General features: G+C 41.0%; 1 protein-coding gene across 1 annotated transcript in view; it reads left to right on the top strand.

Moving 5' to 3' along the window:
* Positions 1-22,956, top strand: part of NF1 (neurofibromin 1) — a 5,218,972-nt gene that overhangs the window by 4,492,364 nt on the left and 703,652 nt on the right. The window lies entirely within an intron of this gene.

Below are 22,956 nucleotides of genomic sequence, written 5' to 3'. Positions count from 1 at the left end.
TACTAAGTCTTTTCCTGCAGTGGAATACCATTAATGCCATTGTGTATCTGAACTTACAAAATTGAGCAAAACTTGAGAGCTGGTAAGATTGGCTATTGATGAAAAAAGTAGAGCATCCCTTTGTCAGAATTTGTTTTATCAGGGAAGGAAAAAAATGAGAAAAGTGCTTTGGTCACACTGAGCAAAGGTAAAATAAACTGCATCACTGCCAGAAACTGTGGTCTGAGTGCAGACCCACAATGCTTTCCACAAGCTAGAAAAATCTGCGTGGCCTTTCCCACTTGAAACTTAACATGAATGTAGTCTCTTGCATCCTCTACCCTCCTGAATACTTTGAGATGCACAAATCACCAGTTGCTCATTAGCTCTTTATCCTGGAATAATAAAAATGTTACAGAAAAGTGGTAGAAGTAGATGAATCTACAACAGACTGTTATAGAGGGAGATAATTGCAGAATCAGTGAGGTAAAACGTCACAGAATGCAGTTTTAAGTGTGATGAATCATTCATTTAATGCAGAGTTTTTTTCTGCTGATGACCATGCTTTAATGGAGAACAATGGGCTACAGTCTGATTCTTCAACCTTTACAGTGCACTTCCCTAATTTCTACAACTTTGCTGCTTTTATGCATTTCATTAACGTACAGCTAGGGACCCCTTCCTACATACAAATCTCATGACCTGCAAACTAAACAGTTTGTCAGTAAAAAGCTGAGGTTGGGGGGCAATTAAGTCTTGGTGGTTTGCTTCCCATTTTGCTGTAAAGTCTGTCCATAAAATGACATCAGTTAAGCTGCATTTCCTAACTCCAAGTAAAGCACAACCACCCACCGATATCATGTGTGTCTTTCTTTTGTTGAAGTGGTGCATAAAAATCCCAACAGCATCTAAGGGATCCTGTTTTTATCATTGTACCTTCTATCCAGCTTTATTGTTGTGAAGGGCAGGAGAGCAAATTAGGCAACAGAGGTAAACCCACAGCTTCGTCCTTTAACTTTGATTTTTCTTTCCACTAAATTACTGGTAAGTAAGTAAAAAAATAGTCTGCAGGTATAAGTAAAAATCAATCCCTTGATTGCTAAGTACATTCTTAAATATTGCAGAAGTTATGAATAGTAAAGTATTGTATTTCTTTGCTTTGCAAGATTACCCTGAGGTGTTGAGAAGCATAGCTTCTATAATGCAGAGAGCCAGTTGAGCACGTTTCTAATAGCAATGCCGATTACTCTGATACAGTACTTGCAAGTATTGCTGTTAGTATTTTTTATTAACTGAGTATTCTTTGGGTGTCAGACTTCATATCTTTCAGAAGTACATGCTAATGTAAATCCTGTTGTTCCAACATAAAGAATGTATGCATGCAGTATGTATAAATCGTAAATGTAACTACTGTTTGATCCTTGGCTTTGTTCATCTTTCCTGTAGTAAGACTTTGTGCAGCAGGGTAAAGGGTGACACACTAAATACATTTCCAGAATACTATTTTTATTTTGTAAGATGTGTGACTTTAGTTATGCAAAAGGGGAGATGATGAGCTTTTTAGCACATACGGTGTGCAACGTGAAACAAACACCAGTATTTTCCCCTCTGTTTCCTGCTTCACAACCTTAGGAAGGTGCATAGTAATGCATACAGTTCTTAAAATATACACTGCAGAAGTTCATTGGACCTTTGTCACCCTCCCCATTTTTTATTCATTAATATTTTTTTTCCTTTTTAAGTTGCAGATTTCATGACTTCCCTTGAGAAAAAACATGCTGTTACTTTTGGCAACGTTTAAATTCTGTCTCTGATTTGGAGTCTTGGTAATCTTTATTCTACTACATTTTCTTGCACTGAGATGACTGGAGGCATGCTGCTGTGCTTTTGCAAAGCAAGATGCAATCATTGTTACAGTGCATTTAGAGATTGTTAAAGGTCTTTTACATTTTCTTTTTTTCTCTCTCATTACCCATGAGAACTGTTTGGCTTTTGGACTTCATATCCTTCCAAAATTGTGTGCTTATGACACATCTGTTTTTCTTTAAAGTTTTTGCTTTTATAAGATCAATATTGAAGTCTGCTAGTGACAGATTTCAATATTGCTTTTACAAGAGCAGTAGCAATATTGAAATCTGCCCCCCCCCCCCAAATGTAAATGATGTTTCCAATTTCATATCTTTGTCCACCCTCCTCCCATCGTTCTTTGCTTTGTATTTCTTTTTTCTCCTTTTCAGTTTCTAATTTCACAGCCTTCTGAAAATGCATGCTACTTGCACACCTGTTATTTATAGAAAATGGAATTAATTGGTACATGGCATACCTCCACTATTTTTTGCTTTTTCCACATTCCTTGCACTAAGAGGTTCGGAGGCATCCACATGTAATTGAGGTAATGGTGATGTAGTCATATAGAGAAACTTTCTCTGCCTTTTAGCTGATGTATTTGGCGTGCCTCTGTAGAAGTGCTAAAGTTGGGCATTTGGCCTTTTAGTGCATCTGCTGATTGCCAAAACATGACCATTTCTTTTTTTGTTTTCCTTCATTTCATTTTTGACTTGTATCCTTCAGGAAAGGCATGCTGATGCAAAACTTCTGTTCATCCAACTTTGAATTTATAAGAGCAATATTGAAACTGACCCTGCTTTTGTATACGTTTCTTGCATTAAGATATTCAGAGGCATGACACTGTAGCTGAGCTAGTAGAAGCTGTACCGTTTTACTGATGAACAGTACTAAACCTGTTATTCTTTCAACTTTCTAAGTTTAGTTGAACAGTACTGAGAGTCTGCCTGTGTCTTTTTATTTTTTTAAATGTACAGGTGATGTACCTGACATGCCTCTGAAATTGTTCTGAGAGTGGGTGATTTGATTTCCAGTGCATAAGCTAATTACCAAATATGACTGTTAGTCCCCCCCATTTCACCTTTGAAGTTATATTACTTCAGTTAGTGTATAACGCAAAAAGTGCTATTCTTTCAACTTTCACAGTTTTTAATAGCATTATTGATGCTCTCTCCCTGCTAATGTACCCTTTCACATGAGCCAAGGCAAAAATAAACGTTATGTACTCACCATAATTATGCATCTGTGTTGATCATTTTCATTCATCCTCGGATCCGACTTGGCCACATTTACTTAGTCTCTCAGATCCAACTCTCAAGCTCCTCCCTTTACCCACAATGCCTCAGAAGCCTGTAGTACCCCAGGTTGAGTTTGCTGCCCCAAATGCAGAAAGATTAACCACAGGCCATTATAGAAGGAAAGCCAATAGGAAAGATAGGGGCTCAGACAAGAAACCGTAGTTCTGTATTCACTACCTGGTCACTCCCAGAGGAAAATAAAAGGGGGAAGGAGGGAGAGAAGTTGTGGAAGAAAGTAAATGACCAACACAGATGTATAGTTATGGTGAGTACGTAACTTTTTATATGTGATGTTATCCTTTTCATTCATTACTGAAGTCCTCATCTACGGGAATCTGGGTGGCCCTCATGGAAGAATATTCCGGTGTACCCCAGAACCAAAAGCAGCCCTGTTTCTGGAGATCAACTGCAATTTGTAATGAGCAGTAATGATATGAGAATTGGACCAATTGGCTGCAGCACAAATGTCATCAATGCAAACTCTGGACCAAAAAGCAGAAACAGCAGCCATGGATCTAGTGGAGTGAGCTTTAGGAGGTATGGGCAAGGAAAGACATTGTTGACTGTAAACAAATGATATGCTATCTGTTCACTACTTTGGGAAAAACAATTTTCAAAGTTATTTTGGCAATCAGTTGGAGGCAAAGAGAATGAACAATTGATCTGTTTTTCTGAGATCTTTGTTCTATGGAAATAAAAAAAAAATGGAGCAATCTGTGTACATCTAAAAGATGAAGCATGTATTCATTTTTGTTGGAGAAGTTTGTAAAGAAAACCTGTAAGTTGATGGCCTGATTGTTATCACCTTCAAGGATTATTTGAGCAGTAAAAAAGGAATAGTTCATAAAGTAACCCTGTCTTCATGGAAATACCAAGTAAGGGAATTTTGAGCAGAGTGTTTGGAGTTCAGACAGTCATTTTTCTGAGGGTAATAGCCAATAGAAAGGCTGTTTTTCAAGAAAGAATCTTGGTCAGATTTGGCTAATGGCTGGAAGGGCCTCTGAGTTAGTCCGCAATAACATCTTTAGATCTCAGGGTGGAGTAAGGTCTTTAAATGGGGCCCTAAGCAAAAAAGTGCTTTTAGTGAAAGCTTTTCATAATTTGGATGAAGCTAGAGGAGAAGCATTGTATCCAGTATGATAATTTGCAATGACTGATAACTGAAGTTTGATGGTGGAAAAACTAGTTCCTTCATGAAAAATAGATGCAAGAAAATCCAAGACAGTGGGAATAGGGGGTAGTAAAGGGGTCCACTTCTCTTTGATGGACTTAACAGGAAAACCTTTTCCATTTACTCTTCTAAATCTTTCTGGTGGATGCTTTCTGGTATGATGGTGATATCTGATGGACCGGGGAGGAAAGCTTGGACTGTCTGACCACTAGAAGAAGTGGAGAAACCATGCAGTTAATTTAAGGCCTGCAATGTTTGGGTGTGCCATCCCTGTGGATTGAGAGATCAGAGCTGGACTGGGGTCCAGTATCCAAGGTGGACATCGAATATGAGACCAAAAGAGGGGGGAACCACACTTGACGAGAGGCAGTAAGGATAAACTTGCTCTTCAACCGAAGTGCTTTCTGTAGAAAATTTGGGGATTAAGAGGTATGGTGTGATAAGTGTAAAGGAGACCAGAGGGTCAAACTTGGACTAGAGTAGCTCTTCATGACTCCCCTGGGGGGCATCATGGCAAATAACTGCTGCACTTGTGGGGAGAGGCAAACAGATTTCAACAAGGTTGACCCCTTTGACGGAAAATCCTGTCTGCTACTAATTGAGAGACCACTCATGAGGCATCAGAATGGACCTAAGTTAGTCCACTGGCACATTGGATTTCCCCTGAATGTGCATTGCCATAAGAAAGCAGTTGGAGATCATCTCCCACTGCTACACTCTCATTGCTTCTTGATGAAGGGGATTGGAGCGAGTTCTTCCTGTTTATTGATGTAGCAAACCATGCAGATGTCTGTTTGGGTAACAATTGTCGCTGGAGGGAGAGAGTCCTAAAAGGTCTGCATTGCTAGAAGGACCACCCTCATCTCCAGAACATTGATATGCAAATTGGTCTGCTCTAGGGATCACATGTCTTGGACCATCTGTACCAAGAAATGCCCGCACCCCACCCCAATTAGGAGGCGTCCGTGGTCACAATTGGCACCAGAGGTGGAAACACAAAGGGGGCGCCATTGACAAAGTTTGTTGGATTGTACCCACCAAAGCAGTAATTTCTGCAAACCCGAGTGAGTTTTATTGGTGAGTACAGTGGATGTTGAAGAATCAACCACAGAACAGTTAGACTCCATTGAGGAACACACACATAGAATCATGCCATCTGGACCAAGGTTATAGCAGCCGCAGTAGAACCTAAGGCCTAAAGAGCGAGTCTGGCTGGGGAGGGGTCTGAACTGATAGTGACTGGCCCCCAGCCAAAAGAGGAGATATCTTTGGGAGCATCTGTTCATTTTGATGTGATAGTTTACTTCATGAAGATTGACAGAGTACATCCAATCGTACTTTCATAGAAATGGCAGAATGGACTGAATCATGACTGTCTGGAACTTGGAGATTTTACAAACTGATTAAGACTGCTGATGTCCAGAGTGGGTCTCGGGTCCCCTGTATTCTTTGGCACAAAAAAAAAAAAAGCCTCGAGTAAGTTCAAAATCCTCTCTGGTCTGGTGGGACCTCTTGGATGATGTTTTTGTCTAGCAACTTTTGAATTTCTTAATGCTGCAAACTCACGATGACTGGGTGAAATGTCAGGGGCCTTTTTTGGTTGGTGGGATTTGTAAAAAAAGAATGACATAGCCACTATAGACAATATGTGTTCATGCGCTCAATACACTTTTAAGCAATGTCTGCTCTTAAATGTTTTTCACTGGACAAGTTATTGCAACCTCTCATCTTATATTTGGTTTAAGAGCTAAATTAATCTTATTGACTTAATCGCTTAAATGTTGTAATGCGCTGCAACACCAATATAATTGTTTAAGAGTTTGTTAATGCTCTCACTGCAAAGTTAAATGACATCTGCTCTTAAAAGTTGTACAGGACAATTTAATGTAACCACTCCTATTTAGTGTTAGAGCTAAATTGATATCATTTCGCTTAAATGTTGATTATTAAGCACGATAACTTAAAAACCTGTAAACCATTGACTGCATTATGATCTTATGCACTCACCACAAAGTTAAACAGCATCCGCTCTTAAATGTTGTACAGGACAGGTTATTGTAGCCAATCTTTTGTTAATTTTATGAGCTTAATTGATCTTATTGGTTCAATGTTATTGATTTAATTGCATAAAAAACCCGTAAACCATTTAATGCATTATGTTTTTGTGAAATACAACACAAAACTTAATTTCCGTGATCTCTGTTAACAGTCTGTGGCAGCGTTTTCCCAGGCATCCCCAATACGTCAAAACCACTGATGTAATAAAGGCCACAGCCATCCACACACCCACTTGCGAAGATTGGAGGATCAACCAGGACACACCTCTCTTTTTTTCTGAATAACTAGAGCTCTCTTTTCAATACTAGCCAACACTGAACAATGCTTGGAGAGCTTTCTGCAAGAATTTCTTTAAGTAAAGAACTTCTACTAACGATTGATCTCCAACAATTTTTTCTAACTGCAGAATTTTTTAGCTGGCACTTTGAATTTGGTGCGTGCACTGACGTTTCAACCTGGTCCTGGAGTTAAGCTTTTGTTTCTTCTGCATTTAGTTTTCTTTTTAGGTACGGAAGGAACAATACAAAGACATGCAGCTGAGTTCCACATAACTGCAGAAATGGTGGCCACAGTAGCAACAATGGGGCTGAAAAAAGATCAGGGTGACTTCACTCTCCGGAACAACCCTACGGCGTTTCACGAAGAACCCCCTACTTCCCATTCAACACAAGCCACCCAAAAAGGTCGGATAATTGCAAGAACACTAAGTGAATTGAAGGCTTTACTCTTAAGAAGACCACAGAGCACCCAGAAGCCATTTATTAATATTAACTATTAAAATTAATGTAATAATCTTTGCACTGGTGGCTCTCTCTTATCTAATCACCTAACTTCCTACTTGAGTTTGCTTCTGTCTTTCAAGATTGTTGATCCAGTAAAAACACATTATTTCAGCTGTGTGCGTAGACTAACATTGCGTAATAGGCTAGATTCTCCTCTTTGGAGGCAATAGTGAGTATTTTAATTGTGTAAGTGCAACATTGAAATTACACTCTGCCTTGTTTTCTACAATATGGATTTTATGTACCCTTTTATTTTCGGACTTGTATCCCTGAAGCAATGCCCATCGCTCCCTGATTGTGGGTCTTCTCTTTGTTATTGTTGATAAAGAAATAACTGTCACTGTTGTCAAGTTTTAACACCATTGATGTGCAGTGATCTAAGGTTATAAACGTTAAACTACTGCTACATAATTCAGCTTGTTGAGGCTTCTGTCATTGGCTTATACATACCTTTATGTTATTCTGTTTTGGACTTGAGATTTCAGTTATGTTTATTAAGTGAATGAATACTACATGTGCTTGAGTAATTGGGAATCATGGAACCTAACACGTCATCCTGTCTTACCCAAGCTTTGTGAATGAAGAATCAGTATGCCTGAATAGAGAGTATACGTTTTGTAAAACATTAGTGAGGCTTTCTTACATTTTCTATGGCGTACAGTCTTCGTGCATTTACAAGGTTTTGGAAGGGTTTTATTGCCTCTGTAAGACATTTTCGTTTGGGTTGTTTTTTGTTTTTTTTTGAGATATATCCTTATTTAAGTGTTAGCATTTTACACAATCCGTTGTTTTGAGTAAGAAATCATTATCTGTGTGCATTAGGTAGTTGTTTACTACACTGTCCGAGGACAGCAATTGCTATGAGTTTGGCAGTAAAAGAGAAACATGCAGGCTGACCTTCATTATTCAGCCATAGATTAATAAAAGTATAATTACAGTCTTACTGTAAGTAGCTAAATAATATAGTTAACAGGTTTGTGGAAGAATATAATTGTGCAGATTTTGTTGTGGAGGGTTATACTGTTTAACACAGCAACTCTGTGGATGTATATCAAGTAATTAAAACAGTAAATTAAAATAGCCAAATAATAAAAGTAAACATCACTAGCGAGATTAAGGAACTGAACAGGATAAATAAATTGTTTAGCATGTAACTGTAGTAGTCCCTGTTCAGAGTCCAGCCCAGGGATCAGTCAATTCATACCAAGTCACTCGCAAAAGAAGGGTCTTTTCAGACCTTGAAGTAAATGCTTTTGTAATCCAATTCGGGTGTACGAAACACATAAAACAAATGTCTATTCAGACCAAATAGAATACTTCACAAGTAGTTAGGAATAATCCACCTTCAGAAATGGTATAAAATGGTATAAAATAAGGAACTTTATTTTGACAAAAAGGTAAGTGCTTTCGCTATACAGCTTTATCAAACCATCACAAGTTCACATCTAACACAAGTGAATATATAACCCCATCATTAGATTGATTCTCATATTAATTGACAATCAAATAATAAATCATACAAAAGCATTTACTTCAAGGTCTGAAAAGACCCTTCTTTTGCGAGTGACTTGGTATGAATTGACTGATCGCTGGGCTGGACTCTGAACAGGGACTACTACAGTTACATAGTAAATTAAAATAATTAAGGCTAACTTTGCAGTTGTAGAAGTGAACATTACTGGGTGCCTATAGTTTAGCAGATGTCGAATTTGTACAAGGTAATGGTGTCTGTGGCCTGTGTAGCACAATATGGAGCAGCTTCTGGCAGCTTATAGGTCTCACTAGTTGCATGAACAGGATTTATGAGTAGTATGAGGTACGAAAACAGATGTGGATCAAGAAAGTTGTCTCTGTGAAGTACACATTGCAATGCTACATTGGATCAAAATGTTGGGGGAAATTGCAAAATGCCCCAGTGAACAGTCTCCAAGACTTTCATAATTCACTAACTGTGTTCATTTATTTCACTGCTGTCTGGTGCAAGTAGAGTGTGTTAAAAAGATGCAGGAAAAAGCTGTTGATCAATACAGACATTTCAGACAAGGTAGAGAAAAGTAATCTGGATGCGCGGGAACCATGGGCAGGGTTGGGTTGTTTCAGAAACCTTTACCCACGGTACTACTGCCGTTACACCTTGTATGTAATCTACCCCATATCACTTGTTTCCATAATGGAGAATCTCTGCAAGCACATGGTTAATCATAATGTTGCTCTTCACATTTTTTTTTTTTTTTTTTGTCAGGTAAGGTGGTGCTGATAAGGTCATGTTGCATTTTCCATTTCTGATACTCTACTGTTAACATATCTTACTTTTCTTGTAGTGGTTTAGCTTATGTGTTGTGTGGCATATATGTACATCAGCGCTTTGGGGCATTTCATTGTTGCTAATGTTAACATGTTGACTGGTGGGACTAAGGCAGTATTTATTTTATTTTACATTTGTTTACCAGGAAAGTCAGACTGGGTTGTTGTGACTTTAGGCTTTTCCCAGTTAGGGATCGCCACAGCGGAGCTCCAGTCCGCTAATGATTGGTAGTTGATTTTTACGTGCCGAGTTACCAGCCCTGATGCACAACCTTCAACGAAGGTACGCCCATTCACGCATGTCTCCACGCAGAAGACGCTCTAGCTGAGAATCGAACTGGACAGTGTCTTACTGTGAGGCGACAACGCTACCGCAGCACCACCACAAACGGTCATACTGAAACTGGCAGTTAAGACAGAACCAGGATTGCAGTACCCCTTTGTAGGGCGGATAGTACTCTACACACCTACAGAGTTTCAGCCGCCTAGCTTTTCCCCTGTTGGAGAAAAACTACTTTTCAGGGCTATTTTTCTCTATGCAAAATCAGGCTTCAAATGTATAGAGAAAGCTAAAAACAATAAATGGTCATACTGAAACTGGCAGTTAAGCCATTACCAGGATTGCAGCACCCCTTTGTAGGGTAGATAGCACTCTACACACCTGCTAAGTTTCAGCCTCCTAGCTTTTTCCTTCTTGGAGAAAGTCAGACTGGGTATATGTCCATTTTCAGCGGAGGCCCGAGGAGAAAAGCTCCAGAAAGCTGAGTATAAATACATTATGAACAATAGAAACATTTAGAGATAAGTATAATATGCAGTTTTCAGTAGGGTGACAAACATGGATAAAACATAGTAGACAACATCAAAATCATGTGGCTTCAATTTCAGACAGTAATACACTGAGTTATGATTTATATTTATGAATTATTTCTTACCATTAGAGTATATGGTATATATACAGTACCTGTTGCAACAAAATTATTTGTAATTAAGTAGATCAGCCATGTCTTCATGGTCTTTATGCAAAGCAGAGAAGTAGCACAAATGCTTGATGCTGTTTTATTCTCAGAATGTCACACTGGTTTAATTGTATTCTTTATCTTAATTTTCTAAATGTGTGAACTTAGTTTCTGCTATGCATTTACACATCAGTTATCACCTTCCTGCCCTGTTGTGTGCCATTCTAAGACTTCAAGCATGTTAATCACTTGATACAGTCACGTACTTGATGATTGGGGGATGCTACTTTGCATAAACCAGTATCTGTCACAGGTTATTGTCAGTGGTCTGATTAGCTGTACTGAATCTTTAGTCAGTTTTCTTTTGCAGAGTTTTGTCTGCAACAATGTAATGCTGATGTTACTGGATGTTGCTGTTTGCACTGCACATTGTATAGTATTTTGGTATGTATTCCTTTATTTGTAATAGTTTTTATGTGACCCAGACTGGTGGTTTCAAGGATCTTTGGATAAGTTAACAGTTGTGTACCAATGGCATGCATTTATTTGTATACTGATGTCTGTGTTTGCGCATGCAATTTTATATATATATATATATATATATATATATATCTGGGGTCAAAAACTGACCAGACATACAAAATAGATGAGCATAACAGTTAGTCATGCAACACAGTTAAATCAATTTAAATACTGTATTATTTGAAAAAAAGTGCAGATAAAGGTACTTAAATTCTCTTATAAGTTCAGTTGAATACAGCTAGATCTTAGCTGGTCAAAGCTGAGGTTTTTATGAAGAAAATATTTCAAACTGTACCACTTAAATAGGCAAGGACAGGAAATCAAAGGATGTGACTACCCCCACACCTGCAATTACTAACAAATAATAAAATTCAAGCCAGCACTAACTGAAGAACAAAGTCAACACTTCCAGTTCAGTTAATAATCATGCAACACAGTTAAATCAATTTAAATACTGTATTATTTGAAAAAGTGCAGATAAAGTTACTTAAATTCTCTTATACGTGCAGTTGAATACAGCTAGATCTTAGGTAGGCAAGGCAGGGGAGACAAGGTCAAGGCTCCATTGATGCCTTTGCCTGTGATTGAGGAGCCATTTTAGAGTGTAGCTATGGATATTGTGGGGCCTTTGAGTACCCCAAGTTCCACAGGGAAGAAGTATATTGTGGTGGGTAGTATATTATGCTATTAGATACCCTGAGACGTGGCTATGTCCTCTGTTGAGGCAGAGAAGGTGGCAAATGCTTTGTTAGAGATTTTCAGCAGGGTAAGTTTCCCAAGAGAAATACTGACTAACAGAGGTGCCAATTTCATCTCTTTACGGCTTGTCTGTGGAAGCGGGTGTATATTATTTTTTCGAAAGTTTCAAACATCGAATACCATATGGTCGACACCATATGAGAGATGTTTGAAATTTCGAAAATATAATAAAAAAATAAAAATAAATAACTATACTTACCTAAATGCTGTAGGCAGGGGGACAAGCCCCCCTGCACCCCACACCCCCACTACTTAAATATTCCTACTCCGAGATCGCACTGCATTGAAGTAAATGGAAAATATTCCCTACAGCGATTTCCATGTTACGTGCGACATTTCGACCAATAGGGTTCACTCAATACGCATTCGTCGTTAACAATTTTTGATCACGTGATAGGAACCCAAGTGAAGCACCTAAAGACCACCCCTACCATCCCCAGATTAATGGTCTTGTGGAGAGGTTAAACTCTACACTAAAGACTATGCCACGGGCATTAGCAGACCAGTTTAAGAGAGAGTGGGACAGATATTTGCCCCATCTACTGTTTGCATATAGAGAGGTACCTCAGGAATTCACAGTTTTTTCAGCCTTTGAGTTTCTGTATGGGCATAGGGCGAGGGGGCCTTTAGATTTGATTTGTGATGAGTGGAAGGGTGAATGTGAATCCCACAAGGAGTCTGTTGTGGCGTATGTCCTAAATCTCAGGAAAAGGCTTAGTGAGCTCATGGGCTTGGTTCAGGAGAACCTTGCAGGAACCCAACAGCAGAAAAAGGTCTGATATGACAGGAATGCTTGAGCCCAAAAGTATGCTGTGGGACAGCAGTTTATGGTTCTCATTCCTGTCGGACACAAGCTGCAGGCAGCTTGGGAAGGGACCCTTGGAAGTGGTAAGGAAGGTCAGTAATGTTGATTATGTGGTGAACCTGCTAGGCAGGGGCACAAATTGTACTGTGTAAACATGATGAAGCCTTACCATGATAAGATGGTTGGAGAAGTCTGAGGGGGAACTAGTGGTTGATGATCTCAGTAATGCTCGGACTGTCACCTCTTTGGAAGGCATAGCAATAACCCAGCAGCAGTCCTCTGTCCAGGTTCCAGAAATTTGAGCAGTGTTGCATGAGTTTGGGGACAAGTTCACTGAGGACCTGGGTGCACCCACCTGGTGCAGCACCATGTGGATACAGGACCCAAAAGGCCTATGAAGTTAGGCACCTTATAGGGTGTCTGAGCGATTCAGACAGATTGTGAGGGAAGAGATACAGGAAATGTTGGAAATGGGAGTAATCCAGGAGTCCAGCAGTCCATGGGCCTCCACAGTGGTGCTGGTACCAAAGAAAGATGGTAGCATCAGATTCTGCATGGACTACAGTCACACACAGTCAGGTGCTTACTCCTTGCCTAGGACAGATGAAGCCTTAGAGCAGCTGGATGGGGCTCAGTACCTGACCACGAGGTTTTGGCAGGTGCCATTGACTCCTATCACTAGAGAAAGGTCAGCCTTTGTGATTCCTTTCGGGTTATACAAGTTCACAAAAATGCCCTTTGGGATGAAAAATGCCCCAGCAACCTTCCAGAAGCTTGTAGACATTATCCTAGCAGGAACAGGAGATTATGTCCTTGCTTACCTGGATGATATTGCCATCTACAGCCATTCCTGACAGGAGCACCCTCAACAAGTCAGGGAGGTCCTGGGTAGACTGAAAGGGGCAGGGTTAACCATTAAGCCCAGTAACTGTCAGGTGGGTATGGCAGAGGTCTCTAACCTAGGACATAGAGTGGGAAGTGGTAAGATTAGACCAGGACCTGTCAAAGTGGAGGCTGTTCAGGTGTGGCCTTCCCCTGTTACCAAAAAGCAGGTGAGGGCATTCTTGGGAACAGCAGGGTACTATAGAAAGTTTGTTCCCAATTATAGTACAATAGCTGCTCCCCTAATAGATTTGACAAGGAAAAACAGGCCAGATAAGCTAGTGTGGACCCCAGTCTGTGAGCAGGCATTCCAAAAGATTAAAGGGCTTTGGGAGGACCACCCCTGTATTAGCTAGTCCAGATTACAGCAAAGCATTTGCTGTACAGGTGGATGCTTCAAACCATGGGGTGGGGTCTGTACTCAGCCAGGTTTCCTCAGAGGAAGAAGAGCACCCATTTGTATATCTCAACCGTAAACTCCACCCCAGGGAGGAATGATATGCAGCTGTAGAAAAAAATGTCTGGTCATAGTATGTGCACTGCAGAAACTTCAGCCTTATCTGTATGGAAGGAAATGCACTGTGGTTACAGACCACAATCCCTTAACATGGCTACATAGAATCAGCCAACAAATTACTAAGTTATTAAGGTGGATCCTGGGGTTTCAGGCATGTGACATGACAGTACAGCATGGTAGTGAGGTTAACAATGCCAGTGCAGATGGACTCTCAAGACAGTTAGTGTGTTCCCATACAGGCCTGTTTCTCTCAAGCAATGTTTTTTCAGGGTCAGTTGAAAAACTAGCTTGAGTCTTCGGGAGGGGGGGTGTGACAATGTGAGGTATTGCCATCTATGCCAGGGAGAATAGGGCAGTGCATGTGTAACAAATGCCAGCATAGTTAGCTGGAGTTTTGTAAATAATTTTGTGTCAGTTGACTCACACTGACTTGTATAGATGCTTGTGTTAAAAATGTAACAACAGTGTTATCATAACTGAATAAATGTTTATGTTTAAACAAATAATTCTGGAAGGAAAGAACAGAGGTTTTTGAAATTGTCCTATAATTTTCAAGTACTTTAACAGATCTTACCAAAGCTCTGAATGTGTATTGTACCAGAGTCAGGTGATCAAATGTGCTGTTATTCTATAACCAGCACTGAGAGGATGGAGCTCACACAACAGCTTGTTTTTTTGTTTTGTTCTCTTTGGAACCTGATATAAAAATGTATGACAGTTATCACAGGTAGTTGAGTTCATTTAGTTGGAAGCTCATCACCTTGCCTTGTGGAAATAAGTATGTCAGCATCCTATCTTGCCTTGCTGTATTAAGTCCACTAGGGAACAGTTATTCTTTAGACAGTCAGGGAATACAGTGAGATTAAGTAAGTAGTGTTTTTCTGCATCTGTTTATGTGATGTCCCCTGTCTGGGCCAATAATCAAGGAGCCTGAATCCTCACCACTGACACTGTAGCTATTTTTGTTCAAGTGAACATCCCTCTACACACAGTATTTCCAGATGCAGCTGTCTGCATCAAGCACAATTTCCCATAAGAGCACATAGGGAACACATACGGTCCGTGGTTTGGGTTTTTCTCTCTCTCTTTCTCTGTGTCCCCAATAAGACTCCCACTGGCACAGCTGTAGAGTTGAGTCCTCAACTGTGTGCCCAAGCCAAGTTCTCCAGCACCCTGTCTGTGAAACCGTTGCTTCGTGTCCCTGGTCCAAGTAGCTGACACACAGACACTGAAGTCTGATTCGCTCACACACACACACACACACACACACACCTGAGAAAGACTGGCACAGATTTACTAGCAATTCCCATTTCTGCCCAGACTATAAGGTAGTTACTGGCATCAGACACTCCAAAGTCAGCTACTCTAAGGCTGTTACAAGAGTCCCCAATTATACTGAGTGAAATTAATACTAATATAAATGGTAGTGTTTGACCAGTGCAGTAAGGCTTTCAGGAGTGGCCACACTGTCACCAAATAAATGTGAGTACTGTCAAAGGTTAAAATAGTCTGTAAAAGGCCAGCCACAATGAAAAGTTTAAATATATTTAATGATAAATATTGAAAGAACATGAAAATAGTGAATGTCTATTTACAATAAACACTGTAGCTTCAGTCACAGGAAATATTAAAACAACACAGATGAATAGATTCATACAGCTACAGAAAAACAGTACTTGACTAATCTCACTATATTTTCCAGACTGATTTAAATAATTACGATTCCCTGGTTACTTATTAAAGCAAGGCAAGATGAAGTAGGTGAGTGGTCTTCCTTCTTTGTCAGGTTTCAAAAAAAAGTGATCTGAGACTTCAGTCTCATCTAGTATTAAAAAAACATCATTTCCATGAAGGATTACAGAATAACATCACATACATCTGGTCTTCTGACTTCTGGTTCCCAGCCTACCCCCAGCCTAGCAACTGAACCAGCATCTCACACATATGTGTCAGTAATACACACACACACACACACACACACACACACACACACACACACACACACACACACACACACACACACACACACACACATACACACACACACACACCTTTGCTAAGATCTATGGCAGCTTCTGGAAGTCATAAAACAATTTCACATGCCCACCCTTCTAGAGTAGCAATTAGTTCACTGCTAAAGACAATAAGGAAGGCTTCTTAGTGCTTGTTTTCCCAGACATTTTGTCTCTGGCTGCAATCAGAACTGTTAAGATACAAGCTTTATGGCCTAAATTAAATAATTTAATTTCTTACTATTTTTAAAAGTTAGCTGAACTGAGATTAACCTCTTATCTTCCATGTTAACATATATACATTTTCACAGTTAAAACAGTGCAATCTGATATACATGTATATTTCTTTTCTGTCCAGCAGGCCACAGTGTTGTTACAAATTTTTCAACACTAGCATCTGTACTAATCAGTTTGATATTACAAATGACACATAATTCTTTACAAAATTCCAGCTAGCTGTGCTGGTATTTGTTACACATCCATTGTCCTACTTCTCCTTGTCATAGCTGACAGTACCTCACATTGTCACAATTTGAATCTGTCCAACGGTATTATTTTTATTTCTCCTGTGATTGAAACTTTGACGTTTATTGTACTTAGATATTTAGTATTCTCATGTTTTTTATTTTATTATTTATTATTAAATATTTTACACCTTTCATTGTGGCTAGTCTTTTACAGAATACTTTTAAAATCATGAGAGTAGTTGTCCTTATTTTACTGAGGCCTTGGCCACTCCGAAAAGTCTGGCTGCTTTGGTACACACTACCATTTATGTTAGTATTTTTTTTAATCAGTACGACTAAGAGCCTAACAGTGGTTTACTGGAGACAGTGAGGTTACCTTATAGTCTGGGCAGAAGGGGTACAGATTGTAAATCTGTACCAGTCTTTCCCAGGTGTGTGTGTGTGTGTGTGTGTGTGTGTGTGTGTGTGTGTGTGTGTGTGTGTGTGTGTGTGTGTGTGTCTAAAAATCAAATACCCAGGTGTGGGTGTGTCAGCTACTTGGAACTGTGACACAGTGCTCCAAAGTGAGTCTTGTTTGGGATCTGGAGAGAGAGAAAGTCCAGTCCCAGGTCTAGAGCAGGTTCCCTGTGTGCTCTTGGTGGAAATTGTGCTTTATGCAGAGGGCTGCATTTGAAATGCTGTGTAAATCCATTCCTGCTCTTAGTGACTGTCTCACCGGTGTCAGTGGTGAGGATTGAGGTGCCTTAATTACTGGCCCAAGGTAAAGAGAGACCATCACACTTTCCTCAACTCTCCAGATCTCATTTGCTGTGAGTTGCGTCCAGATGTGGTTCTAGTCTCAAGCTAGTGGTGTTGGTGTTTTTTGGTCAGATAAGTGAGAAATTCCTTTTATTGACAGTTGTTAGTGTCTAATTCTTTTTTTTTCTCTGTTTTCACCTCCCGCTTTATAGTTGGTGAAGCATCAGGAATTTTAGATTTCCCTTTCTTCTTCTTCTTTCATAACATTGGCACTTTCCTATTTAAAAAAAAAATTCTTTCTGGTTAAGGTTATTTGCTGAGTGTTACTTGGTTAATAGTTTACACAGCTTTTATTATTCTAACAGTACTTGGCTTTTTGTTTTATTGCCATGTGTGTGTTGATGACTTTTGTTAGTAATGTTGCAGAAACCAACTAGGTTCAAGAGATACAATCTTCTTGTTGGGACAAGATCCCTAACTTGGATGCCCACAAGAAGTGCATCTATTGCCTAGGCCCAGAATGTTTAGATGTGGTGTGTGTGGGGTGTGCAGCTTTCAGTTCCTGAGGTTTAGCTGACCACAGAAGCATGCTGATTTTGAAGGATTGTTGCCTACTTCCTCCTCTTCTGGGGTTCATACCCTCCTTAAGCTTGTTGGCTCCAAACACCCCCTCTCAGCTTTCTCTGGAGGGCCAGAGCATGGCTGGAAAAGGTTAAGGTCTTGGATCAATCGACATGTGATCTGAGCACCTTCTTTAAATCTTCGGATTTGAAGGCTTCTTCAGATTAGACAATTTTGGCTCTTAAGGTCTCCAGGCAATTGTTGTATCTGAAAGATCTGTCTTCCTCAGCTCCAAGAACCTCTGACACTTCGGATCTTATTGTCATATCAGGATCCCCAGTTTCCAGCCCCACCTCCTTGGATCCCATGGATTCAGATCCCATGGTTAGGAGCCTGACTTCGACCTTCCAAGTGGAACTGATATCCCCAGCTCTTCCCTCGAATGTCCATCGAACTCCTTCCAAGTCAAGACATGCATCCTCTGCTTCTTTCAGTTCTTCTTGAAGCTTCATCAAGGCTGATATGGACAGAATGATGCAGAGGTTCCTCAGGGAGCAGATCCAAATGGGTGGTGTTTCAACAGATCCAGATTGGGGTACTGCCATCTCCATCCTATCTCGGATCCATGAGTGCTTCTCCTTCTATGCAGACTCCTTTTCTGATCCAACCCCTGGTTTCAGAATACCAGGAGCCTGAGTACCCAAGAAAGTTGATGTCTGATCTGAGGAAGGTTCCTTCCTCAACTCAGATTGTATCCTTGACTAGCACTTCTCCATTTTTTTCAAATCATAGTGGGCCCCAGAACCAGGATGTCAGCACTGACTCTAGAGGGTTGACTTCAGCTCTTACTTTGTCGGATCCGCCCCTACCCCTTGGGGCTTTAGCCTTCGACAACTCGGTTCCAATTTTGTTGGGAGGCCTCGGATCTGTGGGTGGTTCTGCTCTCTCCTCTCTAGTAACTTCTGTTCCAAGGGAGAGAGAGTGGGCTTCCCTTGGCCTGTCAGCCTTCCAGGTTGCAGAAAGGGCTTTTTCTGTAGGTTTGGAGAGTTGTCTCTTCACATCCGGGGTCTGCTTTTTCCTTCATCTGATCTGAGCACTGAGTCCATCATTCCTGTCCTAGGTCAGCGTGTCCTGAGGAACCTCCAGACTACTTCCCCTCAGGGTGTGCCCCCCCCCCCATCTTCCGATACCACCCTGTGACTTGAAAGAAGTGTAAAAGGAGGCACATACACTCCCCTTGGAGTCCCTCACTGAGGACACCGATTATGATGAGGGAGAAGTATCTCCCCGATCACCATCTGAGGACATCTCCTTTGCAGACCTCCTAGAACTTCTCCAGCATAAAGGTGGATGGTCTGCCCAACCTCATCCTTTTGGGGAATCTGTGTTTCTAGAGGCTTTTTGGATGGGCATGTCTGTGTCCTGTGTGACTCCCCCAGAGGATGAGCTGATTGACCTAGTCCCCCACTGGGCCTGGAAGGAACCGGACATGGTTGAGTCTATTACCAAGCACCCCGATAGTTTCCTAAGTGCCCCATTGGATTGTACGCATTGGAATAAAGGTGTTCCTGTAGATGCAATTGTTGTTGCAGCAATCACTAAGAAGAAACTAGCAGAGCAGAGCTCCACTGTCCATCCACCTAACAAGGAGTCTAGAGCATTGGACAGACATGGAAAGTGTGTTTACGCTTCAATTGCCTTTTCAGTGAGGTCATTGAACTGCTTGGTGCACTTCACCCATCTGTAGAGAGACCTGGTTAAGGAATTATCCAACTCTCTTGCCGAGACCATGTCAAAGGAGGACTTGAAAAAGGTTTCTCCCTGACTGGCTGCTCTTTCTTCCCTCACAAATTCTTTGATGAAGTTGATTTTGCATGCTTCGGAAGGCACCTCTGGAGCACCGGTACAGGTATAGACTCAGGATACCTGCCTGGATGCAGCTTTGTGACATTGTGGAACTCTTCAAGACATCATTCATTAATGCCCCTTCGATGCTTCAGTGGATCCTCCTCATTTGGAGCTTTTGTGAAAGACACATTAACCCACAGCAAGCAAGAAGGAAAGACCTTGTCTGTCATGGAGATAAAGTTCTCTACTCCTCAGAGGGCCTTCTCCAGGAGCTAATGAAGCAGTAAGAAAACTTGGTTCAGGAAATCACAAGGGTCTTTTCAGGACCCGTGCAGGGATACTTCCTCCAGAAGCAGAGGGGGAGGGGGTCTGCAGATCAGAGCTGCCGGGTACCTTTCCCTGATAGGGCCTTTCAGTGCTGCCCCGACTGTCCATCTCTGGAGACAGTCGGGATCATGTATCCCTGCACCCTGGTGCATGGACAGGTATAACCAAACAATACCTGGATGCTAAACATTATATCCAGAGGCTATTATATTCCCTTTCCCTAACTCCTCAAGGTCAAAGGAGGAAACTTTCCAACATTCCACCCAGTCAGAGGGAGTACGCACTACTAGAAGTGTAAACACTTCTAGATAAAAAGAGTCATCCAAGAGGTCTTGACTGAACATTAAGGACTGAAAGTTCTACAGTGGACTATAGCGGTTCAGTGGGCCATTCTTTGTCACCTACTGTCTACTCCCATAATACTGTCTCATATCTTCAGGAATCATCTACAGTGGTTGCTGGAATCACATGACCTCTCTGTCTGGGCAGACTCGTCTCTCTCCCACTCACCATAGCCACAGTGACCACGGACGCTTCCCGGTCTGGGTGGGGTGAGCACTTCCTAGGGAAGATGATCCAAGACATGCGATCGCCTGCAAAGGCCAAACTGCATATCAAAGTCCTCGAGATGAGAGCAGTCCTCCTGCGTTGCAAGCCTTCCAGGACGTTCTCCCTCTGAGGATGATTGCATTTCACACGGACAACATCAGTAGTCTGGTACATCAGCAAATAAGGAGGAACCCATTCATGCCCATTGTGCAGAGAGGCCATGAGAGCTTGAGAATGGGCAATGTCTTCAGACCTTTTTCTGATTCCAACACACATTCTGGAGGTAACTAAAGTTCTAGCGGACAGACTCAGCAGGTCAGTTTTGATGTCTTATGAGTGGTCCCTCAACCAATCAGTAGTGAATAAGATATTCAGCCATTGGGGCCAAACTTGTTGCAACCTCTTTGCCTCTTCCTTGAACTCCAAGTGCAACAAGTATTTTGCTGTGGCACCCCCCTGGAGGGGAAGTCACCGAAGGATGCTCTAGTCCACAATTGGCCCCGAGTCTCCTTTATGCTTACCCCCATTACCATTGATCCCAAAAGTTCTACAAAAAGCCAATAAGTTGAAGAGTTCCTTAATCCTCATTGCCCCTTTCTGGCCTCACTAGGTGTGATTCCCGTTTCTTTGGTCTCACCTCAAAGAATTCACCTTGGATTCTGGATTCCATGCAGGATCTTGTATCACACCCGTCATAAAGACAGCTTCCCAGTCTTCACTACTTCAAGCTGATTGCATGGTTTCTCCAGTTCCAGTAATTGTAAGAAAGTCCAGGCTCGCCCTTTCCTTTTGTGATGTTATCCTGGACTCTGAGGGCTTCCACTAAAAAGGCCTACAATAGTATATGGAAGAGGTTCTCTATTTGGGCATCAAAGGAAAATGTTGATCCTTTCTCAGCATCCATAGCATCTTTTCTCCTTTTTTTATAACACTCTTTTTCAAGAAGGAGTTAGTTTCCCCACCATCAAACTGCTAACTTGTTGCCATATCCAGTTTTCATGCTGGTATGAGAAACTTATCCCTTTTTTCCTTCCAAATTATGTAAGGATTTCATGAAGGGAGTATTTCATCTTAGATTTCCAATAAAAGATCCTTCTCCCCTTTGGGATCTCATGGTGGTACTGCAAGGACTTACCCAAAAGCCTTTTGAACTTTCAGATTCTTGTGAGATAAAATATATTTCTTGGAGAGTGATCTTAATAACTATTACTTCTGCTAAGAGAATATCAGAGCTTCAAGCTTTGTCAGCCAAACCTCCTTACATCATTTTCACAAAGATAGGGTATCGTTAAGAACAAATCCTTCTTTCATGCCTATGGTGGCCACAGAGTCTTAACATTAACCAATCCATTCAGTTCCCAGTTTTCTTCCCCAATTTGTTGAACAAAGCTGAGTACCTTTTACATTTTATGGATGTCCACAGACAATTACTTTTCTAACTCCACAGAACAAAATATCATAGGAAGTCCGATCAGCTGTTTGTCTCCTTCTCAGCAAGCTGGTCAGGACAGACAGTTTCAAAAATCACTTTAGCTGAATGGATAATAAACTGCACTTCATTCATTTAAACTGAGAAAGGTATAGACTTGCCCGGTTCTCCCAAGGCTCATTCTACTAGGGCTTTGGTTGCTTCATCCGTCTTCTCTTCCAGAGCCTCTATTGATGAAGTGTGTGCTGCTGCAGCCACTTCGTCTAAGACTCGTACCTTTGTTTCACATTACAAGCTAGATATTATTTCTAGGAGCACGGCATCCTTTGGCTCAACCATGCTCCAGCACATCCTTCCTTAAGGGTCACCCAGGGTTTCAGTAGCTGGGGACTCTGACCCATTAGTGAGGAGAAGTAAAAAGGACATCATCAGATTTAGAAGTTATGTACTTACCATAACTAGGTATCTATGTTGTCCATTTTCATTCCTCCTCACATCCCTCCCAGCCATGCCTTGGCCTGATGCCTCTGTGAAGTGCTTGGAAGAATTTGGAACTCATAGGTTCCAGATTTGAGCTTCAGATACTTTTCTCTATAGTTGTGATAACCTCTTTTAGTTACAGGGCAACAAACTTGATCTGGGGAGTTGAGCATGGTATGATGCATTATGGGTAGAGGGAGGAGCTCGAGACTTTGATCCCAAGTCTTGGAAAGTGGCCAAGTTGGAACCGATATTGGATCCGAGACCCATTAATGAGGAGGAATGAAAATGGACAACAAGTAATACCTAGTTATAGTAAGTATATAACTTCTAATTTATGGGCACAGCCAAGGTCCAGAAGCGACAGTCACATCATCAGTACTAATGGCAGGAATTAAAGATTCACAATAAATCCACTCACTTCTTTGCATGACAAACTTATAAGTGCAATGCTTCATCAAGATGTTGTCAAACATATGTTATAAACTTGAATGTATTAAAATCAGAATACATTTCAAGACAACTGTGTGCTGGAAAACTGGCAAGTAATACAATATTTTTAGTTGGTTATAGACTTTTGCAACACTCTATGCTGTTTGTTCACCTTGCAGCAGTTGCATACGTTTACAAGACTGCATGCTGTTTCTTTCTGCTTGCGTACATG

The sequence above is a fragment of the Protopterus annectens genome, chromosome 13.part0 (assembly GCF_019279795.1).
Source record: "Protopterus annectens isolate FY-2018-M chromosome 13.part0, PAN1.0, whole genome shotgun sequence".
NCBI lineage: Eukaryota > Metazoa > Chordata > Ceratodontiformes > Protopteridae > Protopterus > Protopterus annectens.
This window is presented reverse-complemented; position numbering and strand designations above follow the sequence as displayed.